Source organism: Muscardinus avellanarius (genome assembly GCF_963383645.1).
Source record: "Muscardinus avellanarius genome assembly, chromosome: 4".
In the NCBI taxonomy this organism is placed as follows: domain Eukaryota; kingdom Metazoa; phylum Chordata; class Mammalia; order Rodentia; family Gliridae; genus Muscardinus; species Muscardinus avellanarius.
This window is the reverse complement of record NC_137789.1, coordinates 8,838,977-8,852,961: the sequence shown is the minus strand read 5'-3', so window position 1 is coordinate 8,852,961 and position 13,985 is coordinate 8,838,977.

The following is a 13,985-nucleotide window of genomic DNA, read 5'->3' as shown; positions in this document are numbered from 1 at the left end:
TGTGATTCTACAACTATAGCTGTAGAATATGTACAATAATGTAAAAAAAAAAGCTGCAAAGCTTTATAAAATGATATTTGAGAAAAGGCAACAGGAATGTTCCAGCTAAAGTGAGAATGTGTCCTGAGCTGACATTTCCAGCTCATCTGTGAGGCTGTCATCCTGTGAGCACCTCTGCTTCCAGCTGCTCCTGGGAAATACTAGGCCCCAAAATGTTTTGCCCGAGGCATAGATGCCAGACTGGAAGCTGAGCTGACTGCAGGGCTGTTTCTCTGAAGCCAGATTCTGGCCAAAGGCCTCAGCACTCATGAATGAATCCAAGCCACTGAGCTGCAGGGCTGGGGAGACGCAGAATGCTCCCATCCATTGCGCCTGCAGGAACTTTCCTCAGACTAGTGGATAAGCTACTGGAAACAGGTTTTCTAGTCAGATATGACAAAGACAAATCCTATTCACCCCTGTTCTTTAATCCTGGAGAGCACAGTGGACTCCTGGCCTTTCTATGCAGACTTAGTCTTTCCTGCTTTCTCTGTAGGCTAGTGTAGTATTTGATAAACAACCTGCTAAGATCTTTCTGTCTGGAGACTCAATTCCTGAAAGAGGCAGCAGTATTAATAAAATTGGGTTTGAGTGGAAAGAATTGTTTCAGTGGAATAGGGTGGGATCTGGGGTTGAGCTCCTAAGTCTTTGTGCATGTTAATACACTCTGAACCTCATTATAGTGTGTGATCCCAATACACCAATAAAAGTATATGTAAAATAGGTGTTTAGAGGAGTCATTTGTAAATAAAGCTATTAAACTTAAAAGAAAGGAAGTGGTTCAAATCCTGCATCTGCAGAATGGGCTGGAGTAAGTTAATTAGTCCCTTTGACCTTTCTCCCATCCATGGAGCATGGTGATAATGATTTCAGCAGATTATTAAGAAGGATTATTAAGATTATTAATTAGATGATGTTTGCTGTGGGCATCCATAACAAAATGCAGTGGTCTGGTGGTTTAATGAACGTCAATGGATTTCTTGTGGCTCTGGAAGTTTAGAAGGTCAAGCTCAAAGCACCAGTTACTTTGGTTCTGCTGGAGTTTCTCTTCCTGGCTTGCAGATAGCATTTTCTGGATCCCTTCCACAATGTATGTGCATGAAGAGAATTTCTCTCTTCCTTTTCTTTTAAGGCCATGAATATCATCAGACTAGAGTCCTACCCTCTGCCCTCCTTCAACTCTATACCTCCTAAGAGTCCCATTTCCAAGTGCAGTCACTCAAGGTTTTATGGCCACAGCATATGAATTTGTGGAGATGCAATGCAGTCCACTATAATAATGATCTGGCACATAGTAAACATTTAGAATAGGGAAGTGTTTATCATGTGATTGTTAATTCTCTGATGGCAAATGACATAAATCAGGAGACTTGTTCTAGTTTAAGCCAAAAAAGAAAAAAAAGATATATATATATATATATATATATATATATATATATATATATATATAAATACAATATTGCCTTTTAAATTCAGGTCAGGAATAAAGTGGTTTTAGGAAGTTTCTGAAAGTCAGACACTAAAAGTGTATCCAGACCCCAGGCAGAAGTCTTTCTCTTCCTCCTCCTCACCCCTCCTCATTGCTGTAGTCCTCCAGAATTCGCTGCTCTTCAGGGGACATACAAAGATCTATGGTAGCACTTCCACAGCTCCCATGTGCATCTCCTTTATGCAGAAGACCAGCCAAGACTCACCACTTAGGACCCAGTTTTAAATTTTCAAGGGAGGAAGTGATCTATGCACCTGGGTCAGAAGTCCATGCTGAGTCTAACCCCAAAAGGTGAAGACCACAGCTTTGAGAAGCCTGGGTGTCCACTCTCACAGGAAGGAAGGCCTTTTTAGATAGTGGTCAGTGTTAACTGAATAATTATGTCTCAGCTATTTCTTCCTAGTTACCTTAATCCTATTTCATAGGCTGCACATACTCAGATATGAAAATGAGGTCCCATACTGGTCACAGAACTGGGTTGATCTAGATCTGCCTGATCCCACCCACTCTGCACCTTTCCATCTCCCTTTCAAAGCCACCATAGGTGTGCTCAGATCCACAGTCCTTTCTCCCTCCCTTTTCCAGTACCCTTTTACCCCTTCCTGCATGCTCTATGACTGTGGTTTTCTACCCAGGTTTTTAAAACTCAGCCAGTATCTTCAGATACAATAATTCCAGAATGGGCTGGCACACTGTGTGGAGCCAATTTCATGCCTTTATGGGGTCAGCTGTTCCCTGGGGCTCCGGAGAGTCTTACTGCCACCTTGCACACTTCCCAGACACCCTGAGAGTGCTGAAGGAGGATTGCTGGCTTTAGGCAACCAGGGAAAGAATCCCCTACCCCTGTGTTTTATGACTCAGACTTCTCGATATCAAGGCTGTCTTTGGCTAATATGGCTTCAGCAGTTCATGCTGGCTAGATCCCTGTTCTCAATGCTCCCATATTCTGGCCCCAAGCAGCAAACTTAGCCACAGATGAGGACATCCCCTGTGAACACAGAGCAAAATCCTAATGCCAGCTGTGCTGTTTCTTCCTGCCATCATTAGAAATTGCTGGCCGGAGGCATGGAGGTGGACAGACAAAGCCCAGGTCTTCTCTGGGCTTCATGGGATGAGACAAAGGCGACATTCAATGTGGATAAAGGAGAATAAGTGGCCTGAGAAATGTCTTCAGTGAATAATAAAGACCCCAAGAAGCAGAGGAGATGGAGAGGAGGGACATCATCTCATTTTCTAGCTTGTTTCTGCTCAGTGCTCCTCCTCACAGCATCTTTGAGTCAATGTGCTCAGTAACTGTTGGTACCTGAAACCGTTATGCTCTTCAATTCCATTTAATTGAATCTTGAAAACACTTTGCAGCAAAAGCTCTTCTAAGCTTGCCCCATTTAACTGACTCGCCTGTTTAACCAATGAGGCCCAATCCCCTGTAGAACATTAGCCATGGGCGGCCAGCGGAGTGAGCTCTCGCCCCAGCAGGACTCAGCTGCTTCCAGTGGGTCTGCCTTGTGCTGAAAGTTCCTGCATTTTTCTGAAAATGCTTTTGCAAACCAAAGATACATTAGAGCACAAAGAGATAATGTCATTTCTATAAAACCTGCTATGAAAAACTGCAACCTCATCATGTTGTGTGAGATAAGCCAGGAGAAAGACAGGTATTATATGTCTTCTCTCATATATATGGAATCTAGGGGGTCCAAAGGACATGAATGTAGAAGGGAGAATATTAATGAACGGGAGAGGAGCCAGAGGAGGGTCAAGGAGAAGCAGGATGGAGGGTAAAGGTGGGTAATGAAAACGATCAAAATATGTTGCATGAACATACAAATATGACAGATGAAACCCACTATCCTGTGTAATTTATATGCATCAGCAGTAAAAAAAAATACCTGTGCACCTTTAAAAATTAGGTATGTTACTTTAAAATTGCTGGTCAATAATTTATGGTCATTTTAACTAAAATAAATGTGGAAGCAAGGTCACAAAAATCTAGAAGACATCTGCATTCAAAGGGTAGTTTGAATGTCTAAACTCATCCACTCTAAAAAAGGAAAAACTAAGCCAGGAGTGGTGGCACAAACTTGTAATCGCCGCGCTTGGGAGGTGGAAACAGGAGGATCATGCAGGTTCAAAGCCAGCCGCGCTGGCTTAAGAGACACTGCTTCCAAATAAAAATATAAAATGGGTCTAGGAGTGTAGCCCGGAGGTAGAAGGGCTTCCAGGAACCCCAGTACCACCAAAAAAAAAAAAAAAAATGAAAGAAAGAAAGAAAGAAAGGAAAAGAAAACCTAGCAAAGTTTCTGCAGATATAGTTTATGCAAAAGAAGTGAAAACTCCAAAAAAAAAAAATAAGTAAAGCCAGGTTTGGTGGCACATGCGTACAATACTTGGGAGGCTGAGATAGGAGGATAGAAGGTTCACAGCCAGCCTCAGCTTATTGGTGAGGCACTCTGAAACTTAGGGAGACCCTGTTTCAAAATGAATAATAAAAAAATAGGGCTGGAGGCGATAGAATGCCCCTGGTTTCAATCCTCAGTAAAATAAATAAATAAATAAATAAATAAATAAATAAATAAATAAATAAATAAGAAAAAAACTTAAAGAACACTCTTGGTCACCCTGATTCACCCAAGGGAAAGGCTTAACTTCTGATTTTCCAAGTTACTCCATGTTGCTACCCCTTAACCTCAAATAGCTTGTCCACGTTGCTACCCCTTTACCTCAAATAGCTTGATTAAGATGTGTCTAGACCTAAAAGATTCAAATAATGTCATCGAGTCAAACCGTGGCCCCTGCTCCTACCCACTGCTTCCAGAATGTCTCAGATTAATGCCATAAGTAAAAGGACTCTCTCAGACCTCCCTGATACAAGTGATTAGAACCAGAGTATTCTTAGTATAGAGGAAAAATAAATAAAATTGGGAATACTTCAAAATGTATATGTAAGGTTGACATTTTATTTTAATTTTTTATTGGTTCACTGTAGTCATACATCTAAATGAAGTACAAGATGGTAGAGGCATACATGCACACATCATCCAATTAGCCCTTAGCCAATTTCTACCCCATTCTCTCCCCCACTCCGTCCTTCTCATGTCTGGCTTGGTGATTGATATGTTTGTGAATGTACATCATGTACATTTTACTAGGTTGTTTTATAAATAAAGTGTTATTAGAACTTAAAAAACAGCAGTCTTTCGGAGGGTAACATAAAACAACTTCTTTAAAGTGCTTAGTACATTTCCTAGCACATACTGAGCATCTAGTAAATGCTGGAGACTGAAAGTGACAGCACTGATGAGCTGAGACTCAGTTACTAATCACCAGGCATGGTTGTTCATGCCCCGCCACGCCCACCGTCCACCAGGAGGAAAAGACGCAGCTGACCAGCGATATGATGTGCTCACTAACCACTACTGACCCAACGTCTATCACACGTCAATAAACTGCCGAGCAATTGCTGCAATTATTAGAGCCTGTCCTTGTCATCATAAAGCCTAGTGGAGGAGAGTCACTAGAGAAATCCAGTGTAGCTGTGAGGGATTTTCTGCCCACCGGGTTGCACGTGCCACGACTGGATTTCCCAAGGAGCAAATGTGCAGTTGAGATTTACAGTTTGCTGGAGCATTTGCTGAACAAGGGCCAACCCTCCACACGGAAGCCATCACAGTGGCAGGGTGCACAGAAGATGAATATTTTGATAGAGCTACTCAAGGGCTTCAGGGAAAGAAGGACCAAGTTTGTCTGATTCAGGAAAGTGATATGACCTGGGAAGGCTTTTTCAGAAAAGATGTTAGCATTGGGCTGAACTGTGAAGGACAAGTAGATATTCTTCTAATAGACAAGAAAAGAGTCTAGGAGAGGCAGTTGATTGTACAAATACTAGAGCCCAGGTGAGCAGAAGAAATAAGAAGGGTTGCCTGGACTGGGGAGCAGAGCCAGAGAGCCCTTGGAAGAAGAGATTCCCAAGGAAGGCAAGGCCATATCCAGCAGATATGAAATTCAGCCTCATCTAAGTTGTGTCTAGAGAAAAGGCAGGGCCTTTGTGGTTCATCTAAGAGGGAGGGATGAGCCATGGATGGGGCACTGGAGCACAAGAGCCTGGTTCTTGGTGAGATCATGACAAGACTGGCTCCTGGGGAAAAGCAAACACATTTCCCTATGCCTAGAGATATAAACACCATTGTTTCTATAAGCAGGAATGGAAGAGCCCTGTGGTATGTGAAATGAATCTTCAAAAGCAAGTGACATTTTGGCAGATGGGGATTTGATCAAATGGGATCCAGAGAGGAGGAGCAATGGCCCTGGAGGATCAGGCATAGAGGATGCATACAGTTTCTGAACTGGTCTCTTCTATATTCTGCCTCAGTATTTTAGTTTCTAACATTGTTTGAATTAATTGGCATAAAGTTAATCTAGGCATTATATAAAGTGGATAATAGCTTAATATCTTCTATATCCCAGGAGATCAATTTTTGAAAATGTTTCCAACTCTTCTCATACAATTCTGACAAAATTAGTGAAAGAGAAATTTGGGAACTATCTTTTTTTTTTCCTTTTCATTTCTACTCAAAAGTAAAAATGTGCCTGGAAAAGTATTTATAGTTTTGTATTTCTTTAGATCAAAGATTTGCAGCAGGGAGATTTTTGCCCACCAGGGGCCATTTGATAGTATCTGTAGATGATTTTGGCTGTCACAACCTATGGATGGGGCTGATTCTACTGGCACTAAGCAGGAAGAGGCCAATATCAATATCCTACAATGCACAGAACATCCCCACAAGACATAAATTATCCAGCCAATAAATTATCAATAGTGTAAAGCTTAAGGATCCTGCTTTAGACTATAAAGGAAACTTTAAGATTTTTTCCACTTCAATTTTCTAATTCTGAGGACATCATGTGTAAAGACATGGGATGCTCTGTACCCAACTGCTTGGTCAACAGCATATGCAGCCAGCGCCCAAAACTTCTAAATCAACACTCTCCTCTTCCAGTACACCATATGTGTTGCATGTTTTCTATACAATGGCAGGTGAGTTTTAATGCCCCCAAAGCTTAATTCCCATCCTGAGAGAGGAGTTACTGTATCAATACTGAGTGTGCAGATGAGAATGTGGCTTGGAGCCCAGGCTTCTATGAGCCAGAAGAGAATCAGGGGAAAGGCTGCTTCTACTAAAGCAGCAGGAGAATCCTGGATTCCTATAGGAGTGTACAGCAGGATCTCTATGGGGGTGGGGGTCAGCCTGCTATGCTGACTTTCTTCAGTGGTGAAGAAAGAATGAGTAACTCAGTTCTGCCTCCCTTCAGGGACAGGGGGATTGTTCAAAGCATACACAATTTATAGACAATTTAAGAAATTCAAGCTGGGAGAAAAAGGCAAGTAGGTGACTTAAAGAACTGCAATCTCCTCCAGCATTGCAGAACATGATGGTCCTGCACCCTGTGCAGGCAGGGAATAGAACTGGGGAGTTGGTGGGCAAGGAGGCTGGACCCTGGCCTCAGTTCTATTATTTCCTAGCCATGTCAATCAGAGCAGACACTTTAGCTCTGAAGGTCTTGGTCTCCATGGCTATGAGAGGCTGGACCTGAGTCACAGGGATTTGTTATTTAAGTATATGTTTGAGATTATCAGGTTGAATGTGCGTCATTTTCCAGGTGAGGAAACCAAGGCTCAGAAAAATCCAGTTACTCTTTTGTATCACAAAGTGAGAGATGGAGGGGTACATGCCCAGACCTCCAGTGACTTAAGGACCTTGTCTACTCCATTTCTACTCTTGGGAATAAATTTCAGAAGTTTTCGTACTAGTAGCAGAAGTTTGAAACACTGAGAGCATTTTCAGCTACAGGCGACTTTAGCATCATTAGTTTGCCCTCCATACCTGAAGTAAACTAATAGGTTCCTATGTGTTTTGGGGGCCACTTCCTCATGTCCATACTCACGAATTAACATACTTTTTAAACCCAACAGGCCAAGGAACAGTGACTTCTTCTCTTACCAGCTCCCCCCTCAAGGACTGGACAGAAGGAAGCCCACCTGGACATCATCACAAAAACATTACTCAAGATGGAGACTAAGGGAGCCCAATGTAGGATACTTGCTGAACCTTCATGACATTGACATTGGGTAGAGACTTGTTTAGGGTCATGAGGCTTCAAACATGAATCAGCAGCAGGGGTCAAAGCCAGAAAGGGTCAGATGGCAGACAGGCTCATTAGTAAACTTCCACCTGGTTCAATTTAGGTGCTTCCAAGAACTGGCCTGTTGAGAAGCGTTGCTGTATAACAGGTTCATGGAAACAGAAGTCGCTTGTGCTTTGGAATCATTCTCTCCTTGTGCACCAAAGATGAGACAAGAGTAATAAATACTGTTTACACCTCCAGAATCAGAAACCATTAGGAAAATCAAATAAATTTTTCAGACTCATTGAAATTCCCTGTGTCTGTGTTCAACTGGGGCTGGATCCTTGGACATCCTTAAGCCTGAGGCTGGGCTGTTCAGTACCACTGTCCACTGCTTTGGAGCTAAGCCCACATTTGGATAGAAAAAGGCAATCCCGATGGCCTGTGAGGATGAAGCACAGCTAACTACGCCATCAGCGGGGCTTTAATCGGTGATCTGAGACACAGATCTCAGTGAATAAAGCAAATTGGATCCTCAAGGTCTTTTTTCCTCTTCGATTTTGGCTGTGTCTAGTTTGATGTACAATGTAAACAATTCAAACCCTCTCTTGGAAGTAACTGCCAAGTGTTTGGACTCTGAGAAGCAGCCTGACCCTCTCTTGATCAGTTTCGGGGTGGTAGGTATGGTCTTTGAACGCCACTAGGCCCCAGTGTCTTGTGGTCATTCGAGGAGGCATAAATTCTTAGTCAGTGCTGATATTGAAATGATTAAACTGGGTACATTTGAAGCCCTATGAGACATGGCTTGTGGAAAAGTCAGGACTATTTTTTATACTTTTATTGGTGCATTGTAGTCTCTCATCATAAGGTGTTTTAGAGTGATAGGGACACACGTGCACACAGCACTTAGTGAGCTTCCCTCAGCTCCTTCTTCACTCCCTCCATCTCCCCGTACATGACCTTGAGATGGGCATTGATGTTCTCACATATGTACATAGGGTTAATGGAAGCGTTTGCTTCGTTAATTCTCCCTCTTCCTCCTGCCTCCTCTAGACCTCCCTTGCTCCATTACAGTTTCTCCTCCGCTATTTAAAGTCAGGACTAAAAAAATTCTTTTTGCTCAACATTGGCAATATTTTCAAAGTATGAAAATAATGGATTTATTTTTCATTTGTTGTTACTCCTTCTTAGATTCAATAAAGATTCATAGAGCATCTGAAAGACAGCTCAGTTCTGCCACTGGAGAGGGGGGAATTCAAGTTCTCATTGATGACCAAGTCCAGGATTCTCAATGTTTAAACCTTAACACAAATGAAGTCCCAGGCTTACGTTTGAGGTGCAGAATAAGCATGCCCTCCAGCCTCTCCTGGAAGGAGACACTCTCGTCCAATCCTTCCAGAGCTCACAGAGATAAAATCCAAGTGAATGAGCTCAAAATTAAAAATTACAACACACGGGAGGATGTAGGTTTAGAGTGGCAGCAGCAGGAACACAAAGCAAGCAAACAAGACATTTGGACTCCTCAGAGAGTAAGGTAATAATGGGAGCATTAGAGAGCTAAAAGGAGTTGTTTTTTAATATTTTAATTTAGGAATGACAATAAAAAGTGGGACAGAATCAAGTACTTGTCAAGAAAAGCCAGGTGAAAGAACCAAATAAAAACTTGCAGAAGTGAAAAAATGTCACTGCAGTTAAAGTCACAATGGACAGGTCAGACAGCACAAATGTATATGACTGAAGAAGTAATTAGGAAACCGGCAGCAGGAACTGCATACATTTACCCAGAATGCAACATAGAAAAAATGACATTGGAAAGTATAAAACAGAGGTCAGGAGATAGAGACACAAAAATGAGCAATTCAGCTGAAATCTGATGGGAGTCTAAAAAGGGGCACTCTAAGAAAGGTTAAAGAAAAGAAGAGTAAGGCAGTATTCAATGGCTGGGGTTTTCCAAGTTGGTAAAAGATGGATGCATTGTATGGGAAGCAAAGGAAGTTTTAAGAAGAGATTGAGAACTTGATTTAATGTATATACACAACCTTGTTTTATAAGACATAAGCTGAACCCATCTTTCTCAATAGTACACTTTGAAGAAAAAATGACTATTGACCTGTTATTGAGCTAGCCAAATAATTAGTCGCATAAATACCATTTTGTCTGACCTTGATACAATCAAATTGGAAGGAAATACTAAAATATAATTGGATTAGTGAGTTTATGAGAATGTTGATATTATCAATTTTTCATTAGGTTCTCAATAATGGCACATGGGTATATCATTTATAGGATGTGTTGCTTTGACTCAGGCCTAGCCTTGATATCTGGTCAAGAAGGTGAGACTTGAGATGAATGCTTTTATCTTCCCAAATAATTTCTTCTCAGTGCTGTATTGCTTAAGAAAAACTTACATAAGAGGCAAACTAAATTTATTTCAATGTATATAAAAGCATCCCCTGCCTACTAGCTGTGCTACTTTGAATTAAATAATTAAATTATCTGTGTCATATTTCCTCATTCATACAATGGGGTTGATAAGAGTAACTGCCTCTTAGCATCATTAAAAGGACTAAATTCAATAATATATATTAAAATTTCAGAATAATGCTTATCACTGTTATAGTCTGTTTTCTATTGCTACAACAAAACATCCAAGACTTGGTAATATACAAAGAAAAGAAGTCTTCTGCTCATAGTTGTAGAGGCTGAGACATTGAAGAGCACAGTACTACCTTCTCCTCAGTATCTGTTTTGGGCTTCTTATTACATCATGATATGGCAGGGGGCATCAGATATTGAGATGGCAACTTTGCTAGCTCCTATCTTTCTTCCTTTTATTTTATGCAGCCACAGATGTCATCATGGAGGCTCCAACCTCATCCTTTTTTTTTTAATCCCCATCACATCCCAAAGGTCCCATCTCCAAACATCATTAACATATGAAATTGGGGATTAAATTTCCAACATATGAACTTTTGGGAGACACATTCAAACCAAGGAGTTAACCTAGCTAAAAATACATTGACTAGCTTACTATTTTTAAGTATTTTGATTCATCCCTCCTGCAATCAGAGAAAATGTTGAGCATGGCCAATGGTATTCAGGAAGGGGAGAAACAAGGGAAAGAGGAGTGAGCCAAAGGCAAAGACAGCGGTGACCCACTCAGAAATCTTGGGGGGACTGTACAGAGGCAAGCAGAGGACCTGCCTGGACAGAGCTCTGTGATGGGTATGGGATGCACATTGTAAGACTCCTCTGTTTCCTTCCATCACTGAGCCTGTTCCCAGCAACAGAGTCTTCGGATACCTGGTGGAGTTTCTCAGGGGAGGATTTCAGCAACTGCTGAGCTATAAGCCAAGAACACAAAGGTGTGGAGATGTGGCCAGGTGAGGGGATGAGAAGACTCAGTCCCAAGGACAAGTGCCAAAAGGCAAAGGGGAGAAGAAAACTCACAATTGTGGAAGGACACCCGTGAGGAGGATGAAGAGGGAGAATAGCTTTCTCCATGACTCATTCACTTTTATACTTTATGGCAAGTTGAAGGAACCATGATGGTTCATAATGCATTTATCAGTCAATTTTTTAAAAATTGAAACATGATACCTGCTTATAAAATGACACAGTGGAGAAAGACACAGAGAAAACAAAAGCCTCTCTAAATGTCAGTTTCCTCATCCATAAAGTAGAAGAGCAAATTGATTCAGCTGGGCTGTTTTATATGTACATGACATAATATAGAAAATATGTCTGAAATGAATGAATTCACCATAAATTTTGGTCATTGCAATTAACCATAATCCCTTGATATATTATCCTGGATAATGTATGGTCAATTTCCTCTTGGGCTGTTTGTTATTTGTTGTCTAGGCATGGTTATTATCATACTGCTTACTGTTTGCATAAACTTAGATGGAATGTATTTACTTTGATTGCGTGTGTGTATATGTGTGTTTGGTATTGAGAAGTGAACCCAGGGGCATTTTACTTCCAAGCTAAATCCCCACCCCTTTTTAGTTTTTATTTTGTTGTTTTAAAACAAGGTCTTCCTAGTTTGCTGAAAGTCTCACTAGGTTACTGAGGCTGGCTATTTTGGTTTTTAAGAATTTCAATAACTGTCCTGCAAATCCTATCGTGAAAGTTTTGACTGTTATTTTTTTTTACTTTCTTTTTCCTTTGCTTTCACAGAACAATAGTTCCTTAAAAGGAAATGATTCTCATTTCTGGCATAGTGGCCTCTTGTTCTTAGGAGGGGAGGAGCTCTGTCTAGGAAGTTAGTTGGCCAGACAAGTAGCCTGGCTTCTTTCTTGGGGACCCTTCTTCATTGTCGTGAAAGACTTTCTTCATGCATGACCTATATGCCTCTAGCATCCCTCTCTCTTTGAGCATAGAACACAGACATAAATTAGCCCTAATTGACTGGCTTCATTCACATCCAGTGAAGAGGCAGCAGTTCATAATGAACAATACGGGGTCTTTTCATGCAACAATTTCATGTTTATTTACATGTTTCTCATCACATTGGATTCCCAAAAAACTCTCTGAGATAGAGAGCCAAGTAATGAACACAGTGTGCCACAAGGTCCTCACTTTATGCTTTAGTTCAGAGGTCCTGACCTTCTCTGACTCCCATTTTACCAAAATCAGGAACTTGCTGAACCAGAATAATCAAAAACAGCAGCGTGGACCAAATATCTGAATGTTTGTTTGAGGAAATTGGTCCTAAAGAATATCCTGAAAATTAGAAGTTGTGTTTATATAGAGCTTTCTGTTATAATACAACATTTACATTTAAAACTCATTTGACCCCAATAACAGTTGAGTCATTATATCCTAATATGAAGCTGGAGAGAATAGGGTTTTACAAAGGTGACCTCGGTGCAAATCCAGGATTGATTCTGGAGCCAACAAACGAGCTCTTAAATCCAGGTTCTGCTATTAACTAACCTTGAAAAACTCATAACATTTTTCTAAATCTCAATTAGCCTCATCCACAAAATGGACCTCATAAACCTAGCTAAGTCACATAACTATTGCAAAAACTAAAAAAAAGATAATGTGTGACAGAAACAAAGAAATCAATTTAAAATATATTCTCTAAAATAGGCTGGTTGGCAGGCATAGTTAATGAAGGAAAATGCTCACATATACTTCTGCATAAATAATTCTAAGTACTCCTAGTAATTCTGCATTTAACTTATAGTGTTTCAACTTTATTTCACCACAAAATAGCCTTCTAAAAAGCAACTCCTGTTAAAACCCACAGAACATTGATTTAGTAGGATGTATTTTCTTGCAAAGCCTTAAACTAATACTATATTAATTTTTCCTTTTCTTGGTGGGCAGCCACAAACCATACCTAGAACTTGAAGCTGCACCCCCCACACACACACTACACACACATCCCTGTTCCTCTTTCCAATCCAGCTGTCAGGGCTTGTGAATTGTAATATCCTCTCTTCCAAGTTCTGACAAATATAAATTGTCAATCATTAACCAATGGTAGGCAAAGAGAATGATAACTGGATGAACTTCCATCAGGTCTTGGCTTAACTCCTGATATAGAATAAAAGAAGCATTGGAAATGGAGAGGATGCACTAGAAGATTCTCCCCAAGTATAGTTGACAGTGAGCAAAGCCACCCAGATGTTCACTTGCATAAAGATGCAGGTGTTCTGAGCTCTAAGAGCCTGAGATTCTGGAGTAAATCATGCCATCCAGATTTCCCAAGAAGATGGCCAGCCTTCTGTACTGCCCATCTCTGAAGTGAATTCCTCAGTTACTTAAAAATAAGTCCTTTGCAATCAGAGAAGCAATGAGATGTCAGAAAGGAGCCTGGACTTTGGGGTCAAAGACAACAGGTCCAATACTGATTCCAGAGTGCACTCATTGTCTCATGTGGTTTTGGCTGCGCCTCACTGCAAGGATGCTAAGGCAGTGGTACTAGAAGTCTGTGTGTTTAGAGCGAGGTCTATCCCAGAGCACCAGTAAAATGAGGGACAACTTTGATGGGCCAAGTACTGAACTGTATGCTGTCATAGAATGGAAATAAAATATCACATGGATGGTCACTGCAGTGAATGCCCTGGTAGGCTGGCCTTGTCTGCTGATCAGTACTCAGTACTAGATCTCTTAGCTGCTGGATGGGTCAAGGCTGATGACTCCCAGCTGAGCCCCTTCCTGCCACCATCACTGCTCTGTGCCAAGGGTTACCCCCACACAAACCAAGAGCACACAATGCTTTGTCATTGAGGACCTACAAAGTCCCAGCCCCCATGTTCCAACTTCTGAGGACCATCCAGCCCTCAGGGCAGCTATAGGGATGGCCGTGGCTACATCACAG